Source organism: Pelobates fuscus, chromosome 6, assembly GCF_036172605.1.
Source record: "Pelobates fuscus isolate aPelFus1 chromosome 6, aPelFus1.pri, whole genome shotgun sequence".
NCBI lineage: Eukaryota > Metazoa > Chordata > Amphibia > Anura > Pelobatidae > Pelobates > Pelobates fuscus.
Window position 1 is genome coordinate 36,783,769 of NC_086322.1, and position 18,938 is coordinate 36,802,706.

Here is an 18,938-nt window from a genome sequence, read left to right on the forward strand (position 1 = left end):
CGCAGCTGAACCGAAGGCGTAGGTAACTTGGAGAAAATTTTCCACTTGGGCCTTTAAATTGAAATACACTTGGAATTCCTGATCATTTTCACTTTAATGAATAACCCTTTTGGGTTTTACACAACTGCTTGTCTCCATTATTAAACCTCACATCATCTCATCAGTGAATAAAACTGTACATTTGGGGTCTGCTAAATTTGAGTGCCATGCTCAAGATCAACCACCTTAGACATGCTGGTGCACCCCAGATGGGACTTGAACCCACAATCCCTGGCTTAGGAGGCCAGTGCCTTATCCATTAGGCCACTGGGGCTTGATGTGTAATTTCTTTTTACTGTTAAAAAACAAAAAACAGAAGCTTGTCTTAGTATCCACACACAATAAGCTCAGTGTCTGTAACAATATCATTTCTCTTGCACCTACAGTGTCACACAGCCAATAGGCAAGGTTCTTTAAGATAGTGAAACTCTTTAGTTTTCGTTTGTTTGTAAACGGAAAAAAGATGCGCATCGTGGTGGCAGCACAGTTTAAGAAAACTCAGGTCATAAAAATGAAATGTTCCAACCATTGAACAAGAGGGCTGCAAAGGCAAAACAAGTACGACATGCACATTTTTCTTTTCAATTTTCTTTTCCTTATACCCCTTGTATCTTCTTCTATCCACCTTACCACTTGCCTCGATCTATATTTATCATGTTTTCTCCCTTGCGCCGACTCTCAATATTTGGGCACAGCTATTTTGTTCTCCTCTGTCCGTGGTGTATGCAGTTTGTCCTTTAGTTGGATTCTTTTCACTGATGGATTGTCAGTAAATCCGCTTAGCAACCAAAGTGGAACTTTGCTTAAGCTCCGCCCCTTGGACACAAATTGCCAAAGATAACACTTCTACTAAAAAAAAGGCAATCCCTAACAAAAATAGTAAGATGAATTTAAGAGCAAATAAAAACAAGGGCAAACAGAGGGACAAAATCGAATCCCTTTACATCCTGTAGGACTGGTGAGGCATTGAGAGCTGGTTGGAGACACCGTGCTGGACCTTGCAGATAAACCAATTAAAAGCAAATGCAAAAACTGCTCCAGGTGAGGCTTGAACTCACAACCTCGGCATTGCTCAACAGATACTGCCTTATAAGTACCGCGCGCTAACCGATTGCGCCACTGGAGCAAGTCGCTTGCTCTGTTACTGCTGTGTTTTCACCCAAACCTGCGCTGTCAAAGTGTTCTCAAGTCTCTTCTTATGAGTTGAATGCAAGTTTCATGTGGCAATTTCATAATCGTACAGATATATTCACTAAAGTGAGAATTGTCCAGAATTTAAAGTGAATTTTAAAATCAAGGCCAACGCAGCTGAACCGAAGGCGTAGGTAACTTGGAGAAAATTTTCCACTTGGGCCTTTAAATTGAAATACACTTGGAATTCCTGATCATTTTCACTTTAGTGAATAACCCTGTTGGGTTTTACACAACTGCTTGTCTCCATGATTAAACCTCACACAACTGCTTGTCTCCATGATTAAACCTCACATCATCTCATCAGTGAATAAAACTGTACATTTGGGGTCTGCTAAATTTGAGTGCCATGCTCAAGATCAACCACCTTAGACATGCTGGTGCACCCCAGATGGGACTTGAACCCACAATCCCTGGCTTAGGAGGCCAGTGCCTTATCCATTAGGCCACTGGGGCTTGATGTGTAATTTCTTTTTACTGTTAAAAAACAAAAAACAGAAGCTTGTCTTAGTATCCACACACAATAAGCTCAGTGTCTGTAACAATATCATTTCTCTTGCACCTACAGTGTCACACAGCCAATAGGCAAGGTTCTTTAAGATAGTGAAACTCTTTAGTTTTCGTTTGTTTGTAAACGGAAAAAAGATGTGCATCGTGGTGGCAGCACAGTTTAAGAAAACTCAGGTCATAAAAATGAAATGTTCCAACCATTGAACAAGAGGGCTGCAAAGGCAAAACAAGTACGACATGCACATTTTTCTTTTCAATTTTCTTTTCCTTATACCCCTTGTATCTTCTTCTATCCACCTTACCACTTGCCTCGATCTATATTTATCATGTTTTCTCCCTTGCGCCGACTCTCAATATTTGGGCACAGCTATTTTGTTCTCCTCTGTCCGTGGTGTATGCAGTTTGTCCTTTAGTTGGATTCTTTTCACTGATGGATTGTCAGTAAATCCGCTTAGCAACCAAAGTGGAACTTTGCTTAAGCTCCGCCCCTTGGACACAAATTGCCAAAGATAACACTTCTACTAAAAAAAAGGCAATCCCTAACAAAAATAGTAAGATGAATTTAAGAGCAAATAAAAACAAGGGCAAACAGAGGGACAAAATCGAATCCCTTTACATCCTGTAGGACTGGTGAGGCATTGAGAGCTGGTTGGAGACACCGTGCTGGACCTTGCAGATAAACCAATTAAAAGCAAATGCAAAAACTGCTCCAGGTGAGGCTTGAACTCACAACCTCGGCATTGCTCAACAGATACTGCCTTATAAGTACCGCGCGCTAACCGATTGCGCCACTGGAGCAAGTCGCTTGCTCTGTTACTGCTGTGTTTTCACCCAAACCTGCGCTGTCAAAGTGTTCTCAAGTCTCTTCTTATGAGTTGAATGCAAGTTTCATGTGGCAATTTCATAATCGTACAGATATATTCACTAAAGTGAGAATTGTCCAGAATTTAAAGTGAATTTTAAAATCAAGGCCAACGCAGCTGAACCGAAGGCGTAGGTAACTTGGAGAAAATTTTCCACTTGGGCCTTTAAATTGAAATACACTTGGAATTCCTGATCATTTTCACTTTAGTGAATAACCCTGTTGGGTTTTACACAAATGCTTGTATCCATGATTAAACCTCACACAACTGCTTGTCTCCATGATTAAACCTCACATCATCTCATCAGTGAATAAAACTGTACATTTGGGGTCTGCTAAATTTGAGTGCCATGCTCAAGATCAACCACCTTAGACATGCTGGTGCACCCCAGATGGGACTTGAACCCACAATCCCTGGCTTAGGAGGCCAGTGCCTTATCCATTAGGCCACTGGGGCTTGATGTGTAATTTCTTTTTACTGTTAAAAAACAAAAAACAGAAGCTTGTCTTAGTATCCACACACAATAAGCTCAGTGTCTGTAACAATATCATTTCTCTTGCACCTACAGTGTCACACAGCCAATAGGCAAGGTTCTTTAAGATAGTGAAACTCTTTAGTTTTCGTTTGTTTGTAAACGGAAAAAAGATGCGCATCGTGGTGGCAGCACAGTTTAAGAAAACTCAGGTCATAAAAATGAAATGTTCCAACCATTGAACAAGAGGGCTGCAAAGGCAAAACAAGTACGACATGCACATTTTTCTTTTCAATTTTCTTTTCCTTATACCCCTTGTATCTTCTTCTATCCACCTTACCACTTGCCTCGATCTATATTTATCATGTTTTCTCCCTTGCGCCGACTCTCAATATTTGGGCACAGCTATTTTGTTCTCCTCTGTCCGTGGTGTATGCAGTTTGTCCTTTAGTTGGATTCTTTTCACTGATGGATTGTCAGTAAATCCGCTTAGCAACCAAAGTGGAACTTTGCTTAAGCTCCGCCCCTTGGACACAAATTGCCAAAGATAACACTTCTACTAAAAAAAAGGCAATCCCTAACAAAAATAGTAAGATGAATTTAAGAGCAAATAAAAACAAGGGCAAACAGAGGGACAAAATCGAATCCCTTTACATCCTGTAGGACTGGTGAGGCATTGAGAGCTGGTTGGAGACACCGTGCTGGACCTTGCAGATAAACCAATTAAAAGCAAATGCAAAAACTGCTCCAGGTGAGGCTTGAACTCACAACCTCGGCATTGCTCAACAGATACTGCCTTATAAGTACCGCGCGCTAACCGATTGCGCCACTGGAGCAAGTCGCTTGCTCTGTTACTGCTGTGTTTTCACCCAAACCTGCGCTGTCAAAGTGTTCTCAAGTCTCTTCTTATGAGTTGAATGCAAGTTTCATGTGGCAATTTCATAATCGTACAGATATATTCACTAAAGTGAGAATTGTCCAGAATTTAAAGTGAATTTTAAAATCAAGGCCAACGCAGCTGAACCGAAGGCGTAGGTAACTTGGAGAAAATTTTCCACTTGGGCCTTTAAATTGAAATACACTTGGAATTCCTGATCATTTTCACTTTAGTGAATAACCCTGTTGGGTTTTACACAACTGCTTGTCTCCATGATTAAACCTCACACAACTGCTTGTCTCCATGATTAAACCTCACATCATCTCATCAGTGAATAAAACTGTACATTTGGGGTCTGCTAAATTTGAGTGCCATGCTCAAGATCAACCACCTTAGACATGCTGGTGCACCCCAGATGGGACTTGAACCCACAATCCCTGGCTTAGGAGGCCAGTGCCTTATCCATTAGGCCACTGGGGCTTGATGTGTAATTTCTTTTTACTGTTAAAAAACAAAAAACAGAAGCTTGTCTTAGTATCCACACACAATAAGCTCAGTGTCTGTAACAATATAATTTCTCTTGCACCTACAGTGTCACACAGCCAATAGGCAAGGTTCTTTAAGATAGTGAAACTCTTTAGTTTTCGTTTGTTTGTAAACGGAAAAAAGATGCGCATCGTGGTGGCAGCACAGTTTAAGAAAACTCAGGTCATAAAAATGAAATGTTCCAACCATTGAACAAGAGGGCTGCAAAGGCAAAACAAGTACGACATGCACATTTTTCTTTTCAATTTTCTTTTCCTTATACCCCTTGTATCTTCTTCTATCCACCTTACCACTTGCCTCGATCTATATTTATCATGTTTTCTCCCTTGCGCCGACTCTCAATATTTGGGCACAGCTATTTTGTTCTCCTCTGTCCGTGGTGTATGCAGTTTGTCCTTTAGTTGGATTCTTTTCACTGATGGATTGTCAGTAAATCCGCTTAGCAACCAAAGTGGAACTTTGCTTAAGCTCCGCCCCTTGGACACAAATTGCCAAAGATAACACTTCTACTAAAAAAAAGGCAATCCCTAACAAAAATAGTAAGATGAATTTAAGAGCAAATAAAAACAAGGGCAAACAGAGGGACAAAATCGAATCCCTTTACATCCTGTAGGACTGGTGAGGCATTGAGAGCTGGTTGGAGACACCGTGCTGGACCTTGCAGATAAACCAATTAAAAGCAAATGCAAAAACTGCTCCAGGTGAGGCTTGAACTCACAACCTCGGCATTGCTCAACAGATACTGCCTTATAAGTACCGCGCGCTAACCGATTGCGCCACTGGAGCAAGTCGCTTGCTCTGTTACTGCTGTGTTTTCTCCCAAACCTGCGCTGTCAAAGTGTTCTCAAGTCTCTTCTTATGAGTTGAATGCAAGTTTCATGTGGCAATTTCATAATCGTACAGATATATTCACTAAAGTGAGAATTGTCCAGAATTTAAAGTGAATTTTAAAATCAAGGCCAACGCAGCTGAACCGAAGGCGTAGGTAACTTGGAGAAAATTTTCCACTTGGGCCTTTAAATTGAAATACACTTGGAATTCCTGATCATTTTCACTTTAGTGAATAACCCTGTTGTGTTTTACACAACTGCTTGTATCCATGATTAAACCTCACACAACTGCTTGTCTCCATGATTAAACCTCACATCATCTCATCAGTGAATAAAACTGTACATTTGGGGTCTGCTAAATTTGAGTGCCATGCTCAAGATCAACCACCTTAGACATGCTGGTGCACCCCAGATGGGACTTGAACCCACAATCCCTGGCTTAGGAGGCCAGTGCCTTATCCATTAGGCCACTGGGGCTTGATGTGTAATTTCTTTTTACTGTTAAAAAACAAAAAACAGAAGCTTGTCTTAGTATCCACACACAATAAGCTCAGTGTCTGTAACAATATCATTTCTCTTGCACCTACAGTGTCACACAGCCAATAGGCAAGGTTCTTTAAGATAGTGAAACTCTTTAGTTTTCGTTTGTTTGTAAACGGAAAAAAGATGCGCATCGTGGTGGCAGCACAGTTTAAGAAAACTCAGGTCATAAAAATGAAATGTTCCAACCATTGAACAAGAGGGCTGCAAAGGCAAAACAAGTACGACATGCACATTTTTCTTTTCAATTTTCTTTTCCTTATACCCCTTGTATCTTCTTCTATCCACCTTACCACTTGCCTCGATCTATATTTATCATGTTTTCTCCCTTGCGCCGACTCTCAATATTTGGGCACAGCTATTTTGTTCTCCTCTGTCCGTGGTGTATGCAGTTTGTCCTTTAGTTGGATTCTTTTCACTGATGGATTGTCAGTAAATCCGCTTAGCAACCAAAGTGGAACTTTGCTTAAGCTCCGCCCCTTGGACAAAAATTGCCAAAGATAACACTTCTACTAAAAAAAAGGCAATCCCTAACAAAAATAGTAAGATGAATTTAAGAGCAAATAAAAACAAGGGCAAACAGAGGGACAAAATCGAATCCCTTTACATCCTGTAGGACTGGTGAGGCATTGAGAGCTGGTTGGAGACACCGTGCTGGACCTTGCAGATAAACCAATTAAAAGCAAATGCAAAAACTGCTCCAGGTGAGGCTTGAACTCACAACCTCGGCATTGCTCAACAGATACTGCCTTATAAGTACCGCGCGCTAACCGATTGCGCCACTGGAGCAAGTCGCTTGCTCTGTTACTGCTGTGTTTTCTCCCAAACCTGCGCTGTCAAAGTGTTCTCAAGTCTCTTCTTATGAGTTGAATGCAAGTTTCATGTGGCAATTTCATAATCGTACAGATATATTCACTAAAGTGAGAATTGTCCAGAATTTAAAGTGAATTTTAAAATCAAGGCCAACGCAGCTGAACCGAAGGCGTAGGTAACTTGGAGAAAATTTTCCACTTGGGCCTTTAAATTGAAATACACTTGGAATTCCTGATCATTTTCACTTTAGTGAATAACCCTGTTGTGTTTTACACAACTGCTTGTATCCATGATTAAACCTCACACAACTGCTTGTCTCCATGATTAAACCTCACATCATCTCATCAGTGAATAAAACTGTACATTTGGGGTCTGCTAAATTTGAGTGCCATGCTCAAGATCAACCACCTTAGACATGCTGGTGCACCCCAGATGGGACTTGAACCCACAATCCCTGGCTTAGGAGGCCAGTGCCTTATCCATTAGGCCACTGGGGCTTGATGTGTAATTTCTTTTTACTGTTAAAAAACAAAAAACAGAAGCTTGTCTTAGTATCCACACACAATAAGCTCAGTGTCTGTAACAATATCATTTCTCTTGCACCTACAGTGTCACACAGCCAATAGGCAAGGTTCTTTAAGATAGTGAAACTCTTTAGTTTTCGTTTGTTTGTAAACGGAAAAAAGATGCGCATCGTGGTGGCAGCACAGTTTAAGAAAACTCAGGTCATAAAAATGAAATGTTCCAACCATTGAACAAGAGGGCTGCAAAGGCAAAACAAGTACGACATGCACATTTTTCTTTTCAATTTTCTTTTCCTTATACCCCTTGTATCTTCTTCTATCCACCTTACCACTTGCCTCGATCTATATTTATCATGTTTTCTCCCTTGCGCCGACTCTCAATATTTGGGCACAGCTATTTTGTTCTCCTCTGTCCGTGGTGTATGCAGTTTGTCCTTTAGTTGGATTCTTTTCACTGATGGATTGTCAGTAAATCCGCTTAGCAACCAAAGTGGAACTTTGCTTAAGCTCCGCCCCTTGGACACAAATTGCCAAAGATAACACTTCTACTAAAAAAAAGGCAATCCCTAACAAAAATAGTAAGATGAATTTAAGAGCAAATAAAAACAAGGGCAAACAGAGGGACAAAATCGAATCCCTTTACATCCTGTAGGACTAGTGAGGCATTGAGAGCTGGTTGGAGACACCGTGCTGGACCTTGCAGATAAACCAATTAAAAGCAAATGCAAAAACTGCTCCAGGTGAGGCTTGAACTCACAACCTCGGCATTGCTCAACAGATACTGCCTTATAAGTACCGCGCGCTAACCGATTGCGCCACTGGAGCAAGTCGCTTGCTCTGTTACTGCTGTGTTTTCACCCAAACCTGCGCTGTCAAAGTGTTCTCAAGTCTCTTCTTATGAGTTGAATGCAAGTTTCATGTGGCAATTTCATAATCGTACAGATATATTCACTAAAGTGAGAATTGTCCAGAATTTAAAGTGAATTTTAAAATCAAGGCCAACGCAGCTGAACCGAAGGCGTAGGTAACTTGGAGAAAATTTTCCACTTGGGCCTTTAAATTGAAATACACTTGGAATTCCTGATCATTTTCACTTTAATGAATAACCCTGTTGGGTTTTACACAACTGCTTGTCTCCATGATTAAACCTCACATCATCTCATCAGTGAATAAAACTGTACATTTGGGGTCTGCTAAATTTGAGTGCCATGCTCAAGATCAGCCACCTTAGACATGCTGGTGCACCCCAGATGGGACTTGAACCCACAATCCCTGGCTTAGGAGGCCAGTGCCTTATCCATTAGGCCACTGGGGCTTGATGTGTAAATTTATTTTTACTGTTAAAAAACAAAAAACAAAAAACAGAAGCTTGTCTTAGTATCCACACACAATAAGCTCAGTGTCTGTAACAATATCATTTCTCTTGCACCTACAGTGTCACACAGCCAATAGGCAAGGTTCTTTAAGATAGTGAAACTCTTTAGTTTTCGTTTGTTTGTAAACGGAAAAAAGATGCGCATCGTGGTGGCAGCACAGTTTAAGAAAACTCAGGTCATAAAAATGAAATGTTCCAACCATTGAACAAGAGGGCTGCAAAGGCAAAACAAGTACGACATGCACATTTTTCTTTTCAATTTTCTTTTCCTTATACCCCTTGTATCTTCTTCTATCCACCTTACCACTTGCCTCGATCTATATTTATCATGTTTTCTCCCTTGCGCCGACTCTCAATATTTGGGCACAGCTATTTTGTTCTCCTCTGTCCGTGGTGTATGCAGTTTGTCCTTTAGTTGGATTCTTTTCACTGATGGATTGTCAGTAAATCCGCTTAGCAACCAAAGTGGAACTTTGCTTAAGCTCCGCCCCTTGGACACAAATTGCCAAAGATAACACTTATACTAAAAAAAAGGCAATCCCTAACAAAAATAGTAAGATGAATTTAAGAGCAAATAAAAACAAGGGCAAACAGAGGGACAAAATCGAATCCCTTTACATCCTGTAGGACTGGTGAGGCATTGAGAGCTGGTTGGAGACACCGTGCTGGACCTTGCAGATAAACCAATTAAAAGCAAATGCAAAAACTGCTCCAGGTGAGGCTTGAACTCACAACCTCGGCATTGCTCAACAGATACTGCCTTATAAGTACCGCGCGCTAACCGATTGCGCCACTGGAGCAAGTCGCTTGCTCTGTTACTGCTGTGTTTTCACCCAAACCTGCGCTGTCAAAGTGTTCTCAAGTCTCTTCTTATGAGTTGAATGCAAGTTTCATGTGGCAATTTCATAATCGTACAGATATATTCACTAAAGTGAGAATTGTCCAGAATTTAAAGTGAATTTTAAAATCAAGGCCAACGCAGCTGAACCGAAGGCGTAGGTAACTTGGAGAAAATTTTCCACTTGGGCCTTTAAATTGAAATACACTTGGAATTCCTGATCATTTTCACTTTAATGAATAACCCTGTTGGGTTTTACACAACTGCTTGTCTCCATGATTAAACCTCACATCATCTCATCAGTGAATAAAACTGTACATTTGGGGTCTGCTAAATTTGAGTGCCATGCTCAAGATCAACCACCTTAGACATGCTGGTGCACCCCAGATGGGACTTGAACCCACAATCCCTGGCTTAGGAGGCCAGTGCCTTATCCATTAGGCCACTGGGGCTTGATGTGTAAATTTCTTTTTACTGTTAAAAAACAAAAAACAAAAAACAGAAGCTTGTCTTAGTATCCACACACAATAAGCTCAGTGTCTGTAACAATATCATTTCTCTTGCACCTACAGTGTCACACAGCCAATAGGCAAGGTTCTTTAAGATAGTGAAACTCTTTAGTTTTCGTTTGTTTGTAAACGGAAAAAAGATGCGCATCGTGGTGGCAGCACAGTTTAAGAAAACTCAGGTCATAAAAATGAAATGTTCCAACCATTGAACAAGAGGGCTGCAAAGGCAAAACAAGTACGACATGCACATTTTTCTTTTCAATTTTCTTTTCCTTATACCCCTTGTATCTTCTTCTATCCACCTTACCACTTGCCTCGATCTATATTTATCATGTTTTCTCCCTTGCGCCGACTCTCAATATTTGGGCACAGCTATTTTGTTCTCCTCTGTCCGTGGTGTATGCAGTTTGTCCTTTAGTTGGATTCTTTTCACTGATGGATTGTCAGTAAATCCGCTTAGCAACCAAAGTGGAACTTTGCTTAAGCTCCGCCCCTTGGACACAAATTGCCAAAGATAACACTTCTACTAAAAAAAAGGCAATCCCTAACAAAAATAGTAAGATGAATTTAAGAGCAAATAAAAACAAGGGCAAACAGAGGGACAAAATCGAATCCCTTTACATCCTGTAGGACTGGTGAGGCATTGAGAGCTGGTTGGAGACACCGTGCTGGACCTTGCAGATAAACCAATTAAAAGCAAATGCAAAAACTGCTCCAGGTGAGGCTTGAACTCACAACCTCGGCATTGCTCAACAGATACTGCCTTATAAGTACCGCGCGCTAACCGATTGCGCCACTGGAGCAAGTCGCTTGCTCTGTTACTGCTGTGTTTTCACCCAAACCTGCGCTGTCAAAGTGTTCTCAAGTCTCTTCTTATGAGTTGAATGCAAGTTTCATGTGGCAATTTCATAATCGTACAGATATATTCACTAAAGTGAGAATTGTCCAGAATTTAAAGTGAATTTTAAAATCAAGGCCAACGCAGCTGAACCGAAGGCGTAGGTAACTTGGAGAAAATTTTCCACTTGGGCCTTTAAATTGAAATACACTTGGAATTCCTGATCATTTTCACTTTAGTGAATAACCCTGTTGGGTTTTACACAACTGCTTGTCTCCATGATTAAACCTCACACAACTGCTTGTCTCCATGATTAAACCTCACATCATCTCATCAGTGAATAAAACTGTACATTTGGGGTCTGCTAAATTTGAGTGCCATGCTCAAGATCAACCACCTTAGACATGCTGGTGCACCCCAGATGGGACTTGAACCCACAATCCCTGGCTTAGGAGGCCAGTGCCTTATCCATTAGGCCACTGGGGCTTGATGTGTAATTTCTTTTTACTGTTAAAAAACAAAAAACAGAAGCTTGTCTTAGTATCCACACACAATAAGCTCAGTGTCTGTAACAATATAATTTCTCTTGCACCTACAGTGTCACACAGCCAATAGGCAAGGTTCTTTAAGATAGTGAAACTCTTTAGTTTTCGTTTGTTTGTAAACGGAAAAAAGATGCGCATCGTGGTGGCAGCACAGTTTAAGAAAACTCAGGTCATAAAAATGAAATGTTCCAACCATTGAACAAGAGGGCTGCAAAGGCAAAACAAGTACGACATGCACATTTTTCTTTTCAATTTTCTTTTCCTTATACCCCTTGTATCTTCTTCTATCCACCTTACCACTTGCCTCGATCTATATTTATCATGTTTTCTCCCTTGCGCCGACTCTCAATATTTGGGCACAGCTATTTTGTTCTCCTCTGTCCGTGGTGTATGCAGTTTGTCCTTTAGTTGGATTCTTTTCACTGATGGATTGTCAGTAAATCCGCTTAGCAACCAAAGTGGAACTTTGCTTAAGCTCCGCCCCTTGGACACAAATTGCCAAAGATAACACTTCTACTAAAAAAAAGGCAATCCCTAACAAAAATAGTAAGATGAATTTAAGAGCAAATAAAAACAAGGGCAAACAGAGGGACAAAATCGAATCCCTTTACATCCTGTAGGACTGGTGAGGCATTGAGAGCTGGTTGGAGACACCGTGCTGGACCTTGCAGATAAACCAATTAAAAGCAAATGCAAAAACTGCTCCAGGTGAGGCTTGAACTCACAACCTCGGCATTGCTCAACAGATACTGCCTTATAAGTACCGCGCGCTAACCGATTGCGCCACTGGAGCAAGTCGCTTGCTCTGTTACTGCTGTGTTTTCACCCAAACCTGCGCTGTCAAAGTGTTCTCAAGTCTCTTCTTATGAGTTGAATGCAAGTTTCATGTGGCAATTTCATAATCGTACAGATATATTCACTAAAGTGAGAATTGTCCAGAATTTAAAGTGAATTTTAAAATCAAGGCCAACGCAGCTGAACCGAAGGCGTAGGTAACTTGGAGAAAATTTTCCACTTGGGCCTTTAAATTGAAATACACTTGGAATTCCTGATCATTTTCACTTTAGTGAATAACCCTGTTGGGTTTTACACAACTGCTTGTCTCCATGATTAAACCTCACACAACTGCTTGTCTCCATGATTAAACCTCACATCATCTCATCAGTGAATAAAACTGTACATTTGGGGTCTGCTAAATTTGAGTGCCATGCTCAAGATCAACCACCTTAGACATGCTGGTGCACCCCAGATGGGACTTGAACCCACAATCCCTGGCTTAGGAGGCCAGTGCCTTATCCATTAGGCCACTGGGGCTTGATGTGTAATTTCTTTTTACTGTTAAAAAACAAAAAACAGAAGCTTGTCTTAGTATCCACACACAATAAGCTCAGTGTCTGTAACAATATCATTTCTCTTGCACCTACAGTGTCACACAGCCAATAGGCAAGGTTCTTTAAGATAGTGAAACTCTTTAGTTTTCGTTTGTTTGTAAACGGAAAAAAGATGCGCATCGTGGTGGCAGCACAGTTTAAGAAAACTCAGGTCATAAAAATGAAATGTTCCAACCATTGAACAAGAGGGCTGCAAAGGCAAAACAAGTACGACATGCACATTTTTCTTTTCAATTTTCTTTTCCTTATACCCCTTGTATCTTCTTCTATCCACCTTACCACTTGCCTCGATCTATATTTATCATGTTTTCTCCCTTGCGCCGACTCTCAATATTTGGGCACAGCTATTTTGTTCTCCTCTGTCCGTGGTGTATGCAGTTTGTCCTTTAGTTGGATTCTTTTCACTGATGGATTGTCAGTAAATCCGCTTAGCAACCAAAGTGGAACTTTGCTTAAGCTCCGCCCCTTGGACACAAATTGCCAAAGATAACACTTCTACTAAAAAAAAGGCAATCCCTAACAAAAATAGTAAGATGAATTTAAGAGCAAATAAAAACAAGGGCAAACAGAGGGACAAAATCGAATCCCTTTACATCCTGTAGGACTGGTGAGGCATTGAGAGCTGGTTGGAGACACCGTGCTGGACCTTGCAGATAAACCAATTAAAAGCAAATGCAAAAACTGCTCCAGGTGAGGCTTGAACTCACAACCTCGGCATTGCTCAACAGATACTGCCTTATAAGTACCGCGCGCTAACCGATTGCGCCACTGGAGCAAGTCGCTTGCTCTGTTACTGCTGTGTTTTCTCCCAAACCTGCGCTGTCAAAGTGTTCTCAAATCTCTTCTTATGAGTTGAATGCAAGTTTCATGTGGCAATTTCATAATCGTACAGATATATTCACTAAAGTGAGAATTGTCCAGAATTTAAAGTGAATTTTAAAATCAAGGCCAACGCAGCTGAACCGAAGGCGTAGGTAACTTGGAGAAAATTTTCCACTTGGGCCTTTAAATTGAAATACACTTGGAATTCCTGATCATTTTCACTTTAGTGAATAACCCTGTTGGGTTTTACACAACTGCTTGTATCCATGATTAAACCTCACACAACTGCTTGTCTCCATGATTAAACCTCACATCATCTCATCAGTGAATAAAACTGTACATTTGGGGTCTGCTAAATTTGAGTGCCATGCTCAAGATCAACCACCTTAGACATGCTGGTGCACCCCAGATGGGACTTGAACCCACAATCCCTGGCTTAGGAGGCCAGTGCCTTATCCATTAGGCCACTGGGGCTTGATGTGTAATTTCTTTTTACTGTTAAAAAACAAAAAACAGAAGCTTGTCTTAGTATCCACACACAATAAGCTCAGTGTCTGTAACAATATCATTTCTCTTGCACCTACAGTGTCACACAGCCAATAGGCAAGGTTCTTTAAGATAGTGAAACTCTTTAGTTTTCGTTTGTTTGTAAACGGAAAAAAGATGCGCATCGTGGTGGCAGCACAGTTTAAGAAAACTCAGGTCATAAAAATGAAATGTTCCAACCATTGAACAAGAGGGCTGCAAAGGCAAAACAAGTACGACATGCACATTTTTCTTTTCAATTTTCTTTTCCTTATACCCCTTGTATCTTCTTCTATCCACCTTACCACTTGCCTCGATCTATATTTATCATGTTTTCTCCCTTGCGCCGACTCTCAATATTTGGGCACAGCTATTTTGTTCTCCTCTGTCCGTGGTGTATGCAGTTTGTCCTTTAGTTGGATTATTTTCACTGATGGATTGTCAGTAAATCCGCTTAGCAACCAAAGTGGAACTTTGCTTAAGCTCCGCCCCTTGGACACAAATTGCCAAAGATAACACTTCTACTAAAAAAAAGGCAATCCCTAACAAAAATAGTAAGATGAATTTAAGAGCAAATAAAAACAAGGGCAAACAGAGGGACAAAATCGAATCCCTTTACATCCTGTAGGACTGGTGAGGCATTGAGAGCTGGTTGGAGACACCGTGCTGGACCTTGCAGATAAACCAATTAAAAGCAAATGCAAAAACTGCTCCAGGTGAGGCTTGAACTCACAACCTCGGCATTGCTCAACAGATACTGCCTTATAAGTACCGCGCGCTAACCGATTGCGCCACTGGAGCAAGTCGCTTGCTCTGTTACTGCTGTGTTTTCACCCAAACCTGCGCTGTCAAAGTGTTCTCAAGTCTCTTCTTATGAGTTGAATGCAAGTTTCATGTGGCAATTTCATAATCGTACAGATATATTCACTAAAGTGAGAATTGTCCAGAATTTAAAGTGAATTTTAAAATCAAGGCCAACGCAGCTGAACCGAAGGCGTAGGTAACTTGGAGAAAATTTTCCACTTGGGCCTTTAAATTGAAATACACTTGGAATTCCTGATCATTTTCACTTTAATGAATAACCCTGTTGGGTTTTACACAACTGCTTGTCTCCATGATTAAACCTCACATCATCTCATCAGTGAATAAAACTGTACATTTGGGGTCTGCTAAATTTGAGTGCCATGCTCAAGATCAGCCACCTTAGACATGCTGGTGCACCCCAGATGGGACTTGAACCCACAATCCCTGGCTTAGGAGGCCAGTGCCTTATCCATTAGGCCACTGGGGCTTGATGTGTAAATTTCTTTTTACTGTTAAAAAACAAAAAACAGAAGCTTGTCTTAGTATCCACACACAATAAGCTCAGTGTCTGTAACAATATCATTTCTCTTGCACCTACAGTGTCACACAGCCAATAGGCAAGGTTCTTTAAGATAGTGAAACTCTTTAGTTTTCGTTTGTTTGTAAACGGAAAAAAGATGCACATCGTGGTGGCAGCACAGTTTAAGAAAACTCAGGTCATAAAAATGAAATGTTCCAACCATTGAACAAGAGGGCTGCAAAGGCAAAACAAGTACGACATGCACATTTTTCTTTTCAATTTTCTTTTCCTTATACCCCTTGTATCTTCTTCTATCCACCTTACCACTTGCCTCGATCTATATTTATCATGTTTTCTCCCTTGCGCCGACTCTCAATATTTGGGCACAGCTATTTTGTTCTCCTCTGTCCGTGGTGTATGCAGTTTGTCCTTTAGTTGGATTCTTTTCACTGATGGATTGTCAGTAAATCTGCTTAGCAACCAAAGTGGAACTTTGCTTAAGCTCCGCCCCTTGGACACAAATTGCCAAAGATAACACTTCTACTAAAAAAAAGGCAATCCCTAACAAAAATAGTAAGATGAATTTAAGAGCAAATAAAAACAAGGGCAAACAGAGGGACAAAATCGAATCCCTTTACATCCTGTAGGACTGGTGAGGCATTGAGAGCTGGTTGGAGACACCGTGCTGGACCTTGCAGATAAACCAATTAAAAGCAAATGCAAAAACTGCTCCAGGTGAGGCTTGAACTCACAACCTCGGCATTGCTCAACAGATACTGCCTTATAAGTACCGCGCGCTAACCGATTGCGCCACTGGAGCAAGTCGCTTGCTCTGTTACTGCTGTGTTTTCACCCAAACCTGCGCTGTCAAAGTGTTCTCAAGTCTCTTCTTATGAGTTGAATGCAAGTTTCATGTGGCAATTTCATAATCGTACAGATATATTCACTAAAGTGAGAATTGTCCAGAATTTAAAGTGAATTTTAAAATCAAGGCCAACGCAGCTGAACCGAAGGCGTAGGTAACTTGGAGAAAATTTTCCACTTGGGCCTTTAAATTGAAATACACTTGGAATTCCTGATCATTTTCACTTTAATGAATAACCCTGTTGGGTTTTACACAACTGCTTGTCTCCATGATTAAACCTCACATCATCTCATCAGTGAATAAAACTGTACATTTGGGGTCTGCTAAATTTGAGTGCCATGCTCAAGATCAACCACCTTAGACATGCTGGTGCACCCCAGATGGGACTTGAACCCACAATCCCTGGCTTAGGAGGCCAGTGCCTTATCCATTAGGCCACTGGGGCTTGATGTGTAAATTTCTTTTTACTGTTAAAAAACAAAAAACAAAAAACAGAAGCTTGTCTTAGTATCCACACACAATAAGCTCAGTGTCTGTAACAATATCATTTCTCTTGCACCTACAGTGTCACACAGCCAATAGACAAGGTTCTTTAAGATAGTGAAACTCTTTAGTTTTCGTTTGTTTGTAAACGGAAAAAAGATGCGCATCGTGGTGGCAGCACAGTTTAAGAAAACTCAGGTCATAAAAATGAAATGTTCCAACCATTGAACAAGAGGGCTGCAAAGGCAAAACAAGTACGACATGCACATTTTTCTTTTCAATTTTCTTTTCCTTATACCCCTTGTATCTTCTTCTATCCACCTTACCACTTGCCTCGATCTATATTTATCATGTTTTCTCCCTTGCGCCGACTCTCAATATTTGGGCACAGCTATTTTGTTCTCCTCTGTCCGTGGTGTATGCAGTTTGTCCTTTAGTTGGATTCTTTTCACTGATGGATTGTCAGTAAATCCGCTTAGCAACCAAAGTGGAACTTTGCTTAAGCTCCGCCCCTTGGACACAAATTGCCAAAGATAACACTTCTACTAAAAAAAAGGCAATCCCTAACAAAAATAGTAAGATGAATTTAAGAGCAAATAAAAACAAGGGCAAACAGAGGGACAAAATCGAATCCCTTTACATCCTGTAGGACTGGTGAGGCATTGAGAGCTGGTTGGAGACACCGTGCTGGACCTTGCAGATAAACCAATTAAAAGCAAATGCAAAAACTGCTCCAGGTGAGGCTTGAACTCACAACCTCGGCATTGCTCAACAGATACTGCCTTATAAGTACCGCGCGCTAACCGATTGCGCCACTGGAGCAAGTCGCTTGCTCTGTTACTGCTGTGTTTTATCCCAAACCTGCGCTGTCAAAGTGTTCTCAAGTCTCTTCTTAAGAGTTGAATGCAAGTTTCATGTGGCAATTTCATAATCGTACAGATATATTCACTAAAGTGAGAATTGTCCAGAATTTAAAGTGAATTTTAAAATCAAGGCCAACGCAGCTGAACCGAAGGCGTAGGTAACTTGGAGAAAATTTTCCACTTGGGCCTTTAAATTGAAATACACTTGGAATTCCTGATCATTTTCACTTTAGTGAATAACCCTGTTGGGTTTTACACAACTGCTTGTATCCATGATTAAACCTCACACAACTGCTTGTCTCCATGATTAAACCTCACATCATCTCATCAGTGAATAAAACAGTACATTTGGGGTCTGCTAAATTTGAGTGCCATGCTCAAGATCAACCACCTTAGACATGCTGGTGCACCCCAGATGGGACTTGAACCCACAATCCCTGGCTTAGGAGGCCAGTGCCTTATCCATTAGGCCACTGGGGCTTGATGTGTAATTTCTTTTTACTGTTAAAAAACAAAAAACAGAAGCTTGTCTTAGTATCCACACACAATAAGCTCAGTGTCTGTAACAATATCATTTCTCTTGCACCTACAGTGTCACACAGCCAATAGGCAAGGTTCTTTAAGATAGTGAAACTCTTTAGTTTTCGTTTGTTTGTAAACGGAAAAAAGATGCGCATCGTGGTGGCAGCACAGTTTAAGAAAACTCAGGTCATAAAAATGAAATGTTCCAACCATTGAACAAGAGGGCTGCAAAGGCAAAACAAGTACGACATGCACATTTTTCTTTTCAATTTTCTTTTCCTTATACCCCTTGTATCTTCTTCTATCCACCTTACCACTTGCCTCGATCTATATTTATCATGTTTTCTCCCTTGCGCCGACTCTCAATATTTGGGCACAGCTATTTTGTTCTCCTCTGTCCGTGGTGTATGCAGTTTGTCCTTTAGTTGGATTCTTTTCACTGATGGATTGTCAGTAAATCCGCTTAGCAACCAAAGTGGAACTTTGCTTAAGCTCCGCCCCTTGGACACAAATTGCCAAAGATAACACTTCTACTAAAAAAAAGGCAATCCCTAACAAAAATAGTAAGATGAATTTAAGAGCAAATAAAAACAAGGGCAAACAGAGGGACAAAATCGAATCCCTTTACATCCTGTAGGACTGGTGAGGCATTGAGAGCTGGTTGGAGACACCGTGCTGGACCTTGCAGATAAACCAATTAAAAGCAAATGCAAAAACTGCTCCAGGTGAGGCTTGAACTCACAACCTCGGCATTGCTCAACAGATACTGCCTTATAAGTACCGCGCGCTAACCGATTGCGCCACTGGAGCAAGTCGCTTGCTCTGTTACTGCT

The 18,938-nt window shown here is 40.9% G+C and overlaps 28 non-coding genes across 28 annotated transcripts; all 28 read right to left on the bottom strand.

Annotated features, from left to right (window-relative positions):
• Positions 1–240: 240 nt before the first annotated feature.
• On the bottom strand, positions 241–313 carry TRNAR-CCU (transfer RNA arginine (anticodon CCU)). The gene has a single exon. It is a non-coding gene; the product is annotated as a tRNA-Arg (tRNA).
• A 759-nt stretch (positions 314–1,072) lies between these two features.
• Positions 1,073–1,165, bottom strand: TRNAI-UAU (transfer RNA isoleucine (anticodon UAU)). Its single transcript is given in 2 exon segments — positions 1,073–1,108; positions 1,128–1,165. It is a non-coding gene; the product is annotated as a tRNA-Ile (tRNA).
• A 448-nt stretch (positions 1,166–1,613) lies between these two features.
• TRNAR-CCU (transfer RNA arginine (anticodon CCU)) lies at positions 1,614–1,686 on the bottom strand. Its single transcript has one exon. It is a non-coding gene; the product is annotated as a tRNA-Arg (tRNA).
• A 759-nt stretch (positions 1,687–2,445) lies between these two features.
• On the bottom strand, positions 2,446–2,538 carry TRNAI-UAU (transfer RNA isoleucine (anticodon UAU)). Its single transcript is given in 2 exon segments — positions 2,446–2,481; positions 2,501–2,538. It is a non-coding gene; the product is annotated as a tRNA-Ile (tRNA).
• A 448-nt stretch (positions 2,539–2,986) lies between these two features.
• On the bottom strand, positions 2,987–3,059 carry TRNAR-CCU (transfer RNA arginine (anticodon CCU)). Its single transcript has one exon. It is a non-coding gene; the product is annotated as a tRNA-Arg (tRNA).
• Positions 3,060–3,818: 759 nt separating this feature from the next.
• On the bottom strand, positions 3,819–3,911 carry TRNAI-UAU (transfer RNA isoleucine (anticodon UAU)). Its single transcript is given in 2 exon segments — positions 3,819–3,854; positions 3,874–3,911. It is a non-coding gene; the product is annotated as a tRNA-Ile (tRNA).
• A 448-nt stretch (positions 3,912–4,359) lies between these two features.
• TRNAR-CCU (transfer RNA arginine (anticodon CCU)) lies at positions 4,360–4,432 on the bottom strand. Its single transcript has one exon. It is a non-coding gene; the product is annotated as a tRNA-Arg (tRNA).
• Positions 4,433–5,191: 759 nt separating this feature from the next.
• On the bottom strand, positions 5,192–5,284 carry TRNAI-UAU (transfer RNA isoleucine (anticodon UAU)). The gene is given in 2 exon segments: positions 5,192–5,227; positions 5,247–5,284. It is a non-coding gene; the product is annotated as a tRNA-Ile (tRNA).
• Positions 5,285–5,732: 448 nt separating this feature from the next.
• TRNAR-CCU (transfer RNA arginine (anticodon CCU)) lies at positions 5,733–5,805 on the bottom strand. The gene has a single exon. It is a non-coding gene; the product is annotated as a tRNA-Arg (tRNA).
• A 759-nt stretch (positions 5,806–6,564) lies between these two features.
• On the bottom strand, positions 6,565–6,657 carry TRNAI-UAU (transfer RNA isoleucine (anticodon UAU)). Its single transcript is given in 2 exon segments — positions 6,565–6,600; positions 6,620–6,657. It is a non-coding gene; the product is annotated as a tRNA-Ile (tRNA).
• A 448-nt stretch (positions 6,658–7,105) lies between these two features.
• On the bottom strand, positions 7,106–7,178 carry TRNAR-CCU (transfer RNA arginine (anticodon CCU)). The gene has a single exon. It is a non-coding gene; the product is annotated as a tRNA-Arg (tRNA).
• Positions 7,179–7,937: 759 nt separating this feature from the next.
• TRNAI-UAU (transfer RNA isoleucine (anticodon UAU)) lies at positions 7,938–8,030 on the bottom strand. The gene is given in 2 exon segments: positions 7,938–7,973; positions 7,993–8,030. It is a non-coding gene; the product is annotated as a tRNA-Ile (tRNA).
• A 417-nt stretch (positions 8,031–8,447) lies between these two features.
• Positions 8,448–8,520, bottom strand: TRNAR-CCU (transfer RNA arginine (anticodon CCU)). The gene has a single exon. It is a non-coding gene; the product is annotated as a tRNA-Arg (tRNA).
• A 767-nt stretch (positions 8,521–9,287) lies between these two features.
• Positions 9,288–9,380, bottom strand: TRNAI-UAU (transfer RNA isoleucine (anticodon UAU)). Its single transcript is given in 2 exon segments — positions 9,288–9,323; positions 9,343–9,380. It is a non-coding gene; the product is annotated as a tRNA-Ile (tRNA).
• Positions 9,381–9,797: 417 nt separating this feature from the next.
• On the bottom strand, positions 9,798–9,870 carry TRNAR-CCU (transfer RNA arginine (anticodon CCU)). Its single transcript has one exon. It is a non-coding gene; the product is annotated as a tRNA-Arg (tRNA).
• Positions 9,871–10,637: 767 nt separating this feature from the next.
• Positions 10,638–10,730, bottom strand: TRNAI-UAU (transfer RNA isoleucine (anticodon UAU)). Its single transcript is given in 2 exon segments — positions 10,638–10,673; positions 10,693–10,730. It is a non-coding gene; the product is annotated as a tRNA-Ile (tRNA).
• A 448-nt stretch (positions 10,731–11,178) lies between these two features.
• On the bottom strand, positions 11,179–11,251 carry TRNAR-CCU (transfer RNA arginine (anticodon CCU)). The gene has a single exon. It is a non-coding gene; the product is annotated as a tRNA-Arg (tRNA).
• A 759-nt stretch (positions 11,252–12,010) lies between these two features.
• TRNAI-UAU (transfer RNA isoleucine (anticodon UAU)) lies at positions 12,011–12,103 on the bottom strand. The gene is given in 2 exon segments: positions 12,011–12,046; positions 12,066–12,103. It is a non-coding gene; the product is annotated as a tRNA-Ile (tRNA).
• A 448-nt stretch (positions 12,104–12,551) lies between these two features.
• Positions 12,552–12,624, bottom strand: TRNAR-CCU (transfer RNA arginine (anticodon CCU)). Its single transcript has one exon. It is a non-coding gene; the product is annotated as a tRNA-Arg (tRNA).
• Positions 12,625–13,383: 759 nt separating this feature from the next.
• Positions 13,384–13,476, bottom strand: TRNAI-UAU (transfer RNA isoleucine (anticodon UAU)). The gene is given in 2 exon segments: positions 13,384–13,419; positions 13,439–13,476. It is a non-coding gene; the product is annotated as a tRNA-Ile (tRNA).
• A 448-nt stretch (positions 13,477–13,924) lies between these two features.
• TRNAR-CCU (transfer RNA arginine (anticodon CCU)) lies at positions 13,925–13,997 on the bottom strand. Its single transcript has one exon. It is a non-coding gene; the product is annotated as a tRNA-Arg (tRNA).
• A 759-nt stretch (positions 13,998–14,756) lies between these two features.
• TRNAI-UAU (transfer RNA isoleucine (anticodon UAU)) lies at positions 14,757–14,849 on the bottom strand. The gene is given in 2 exon segments: positions 14,757–14,792; positions 14,812–14,849. It is a non-coding gene; the product is annotated as a tRNA-Ile (tRNA).
• A 417-nt stretch (positions 14,850–15,266) lies between these two features.
• Positions 15,267–15,339, bottom strand: TRNAR-CCU (transfer RNA arginine (anticodon CCU)). Its single transcript has one exon. It is a non-coding gene; the product is annotated as a tRNA-Arg (tRNA).
• Positions 15,340–16,099: 760 nt separating this feature from the next.
• TRNAI-UAU (transfer RNA isoleucine (anticodon UAU)) lies at positions 16,100–16,192 on the bottom strand. Its single transcript is given in 2 exon segments — positions 16,100–16,135; positions 16,155–16,192. It is a non-coding gene; the product is annotated as a tRNA-Ile (tRNA).
• Positions 16,193–16,609: 417 nt separating this feature from the next.
• TRNAR-CCU (transfer RNA arginine (anticodon CCU)) lies at positions 16,610–16,682 on the bottom strand. Its single transcript has one exon. It is a non-coding gene; the product is annotated as a tRNA-Arg (tRNA).
• A 767-nt stretch (positions 16,683–17,449) lies between these two features.
• TRNAI-UAU (transfer RNA isoleucine (anticodon UAU)) lies at positions 17,450–17,542 on the bottom strand. Its single transcript is given in 2 exon segments — positions 17,450–17,485; positions 17,505–17,542. It is a non-coding gene; the product is annotated as a tRNA-Ile (tRNA).
• Positions 17,543–17,990: 448 nt separating this feature from the next.
• On the bottom strand, positions 17,991–18,063 carry TRNAR-CCU (transfer RNA arginine (anticodon CCU)). The gene has a single exon. It is a non-coding gene; the product is annotated as a tRNA-Arg (tRNA).
• A 759-nt stretch (positions 18,064–18,822) lies between these two features.
• On the bottom strand, positions 18,823–18,915 carry TRNAI-UAU (transfer RNA isoleucine (anticodon UAU)). Its single transcript is given in 2 exon segments — positions 18,823–18,858; positions 18,878–18,915. It is a non-coding gene; the product is annotated as a tRNA-Ile (tRNA).
• Between the last annotated feature and the right edge of the window lie 23 nt (positions 18,916–18,938).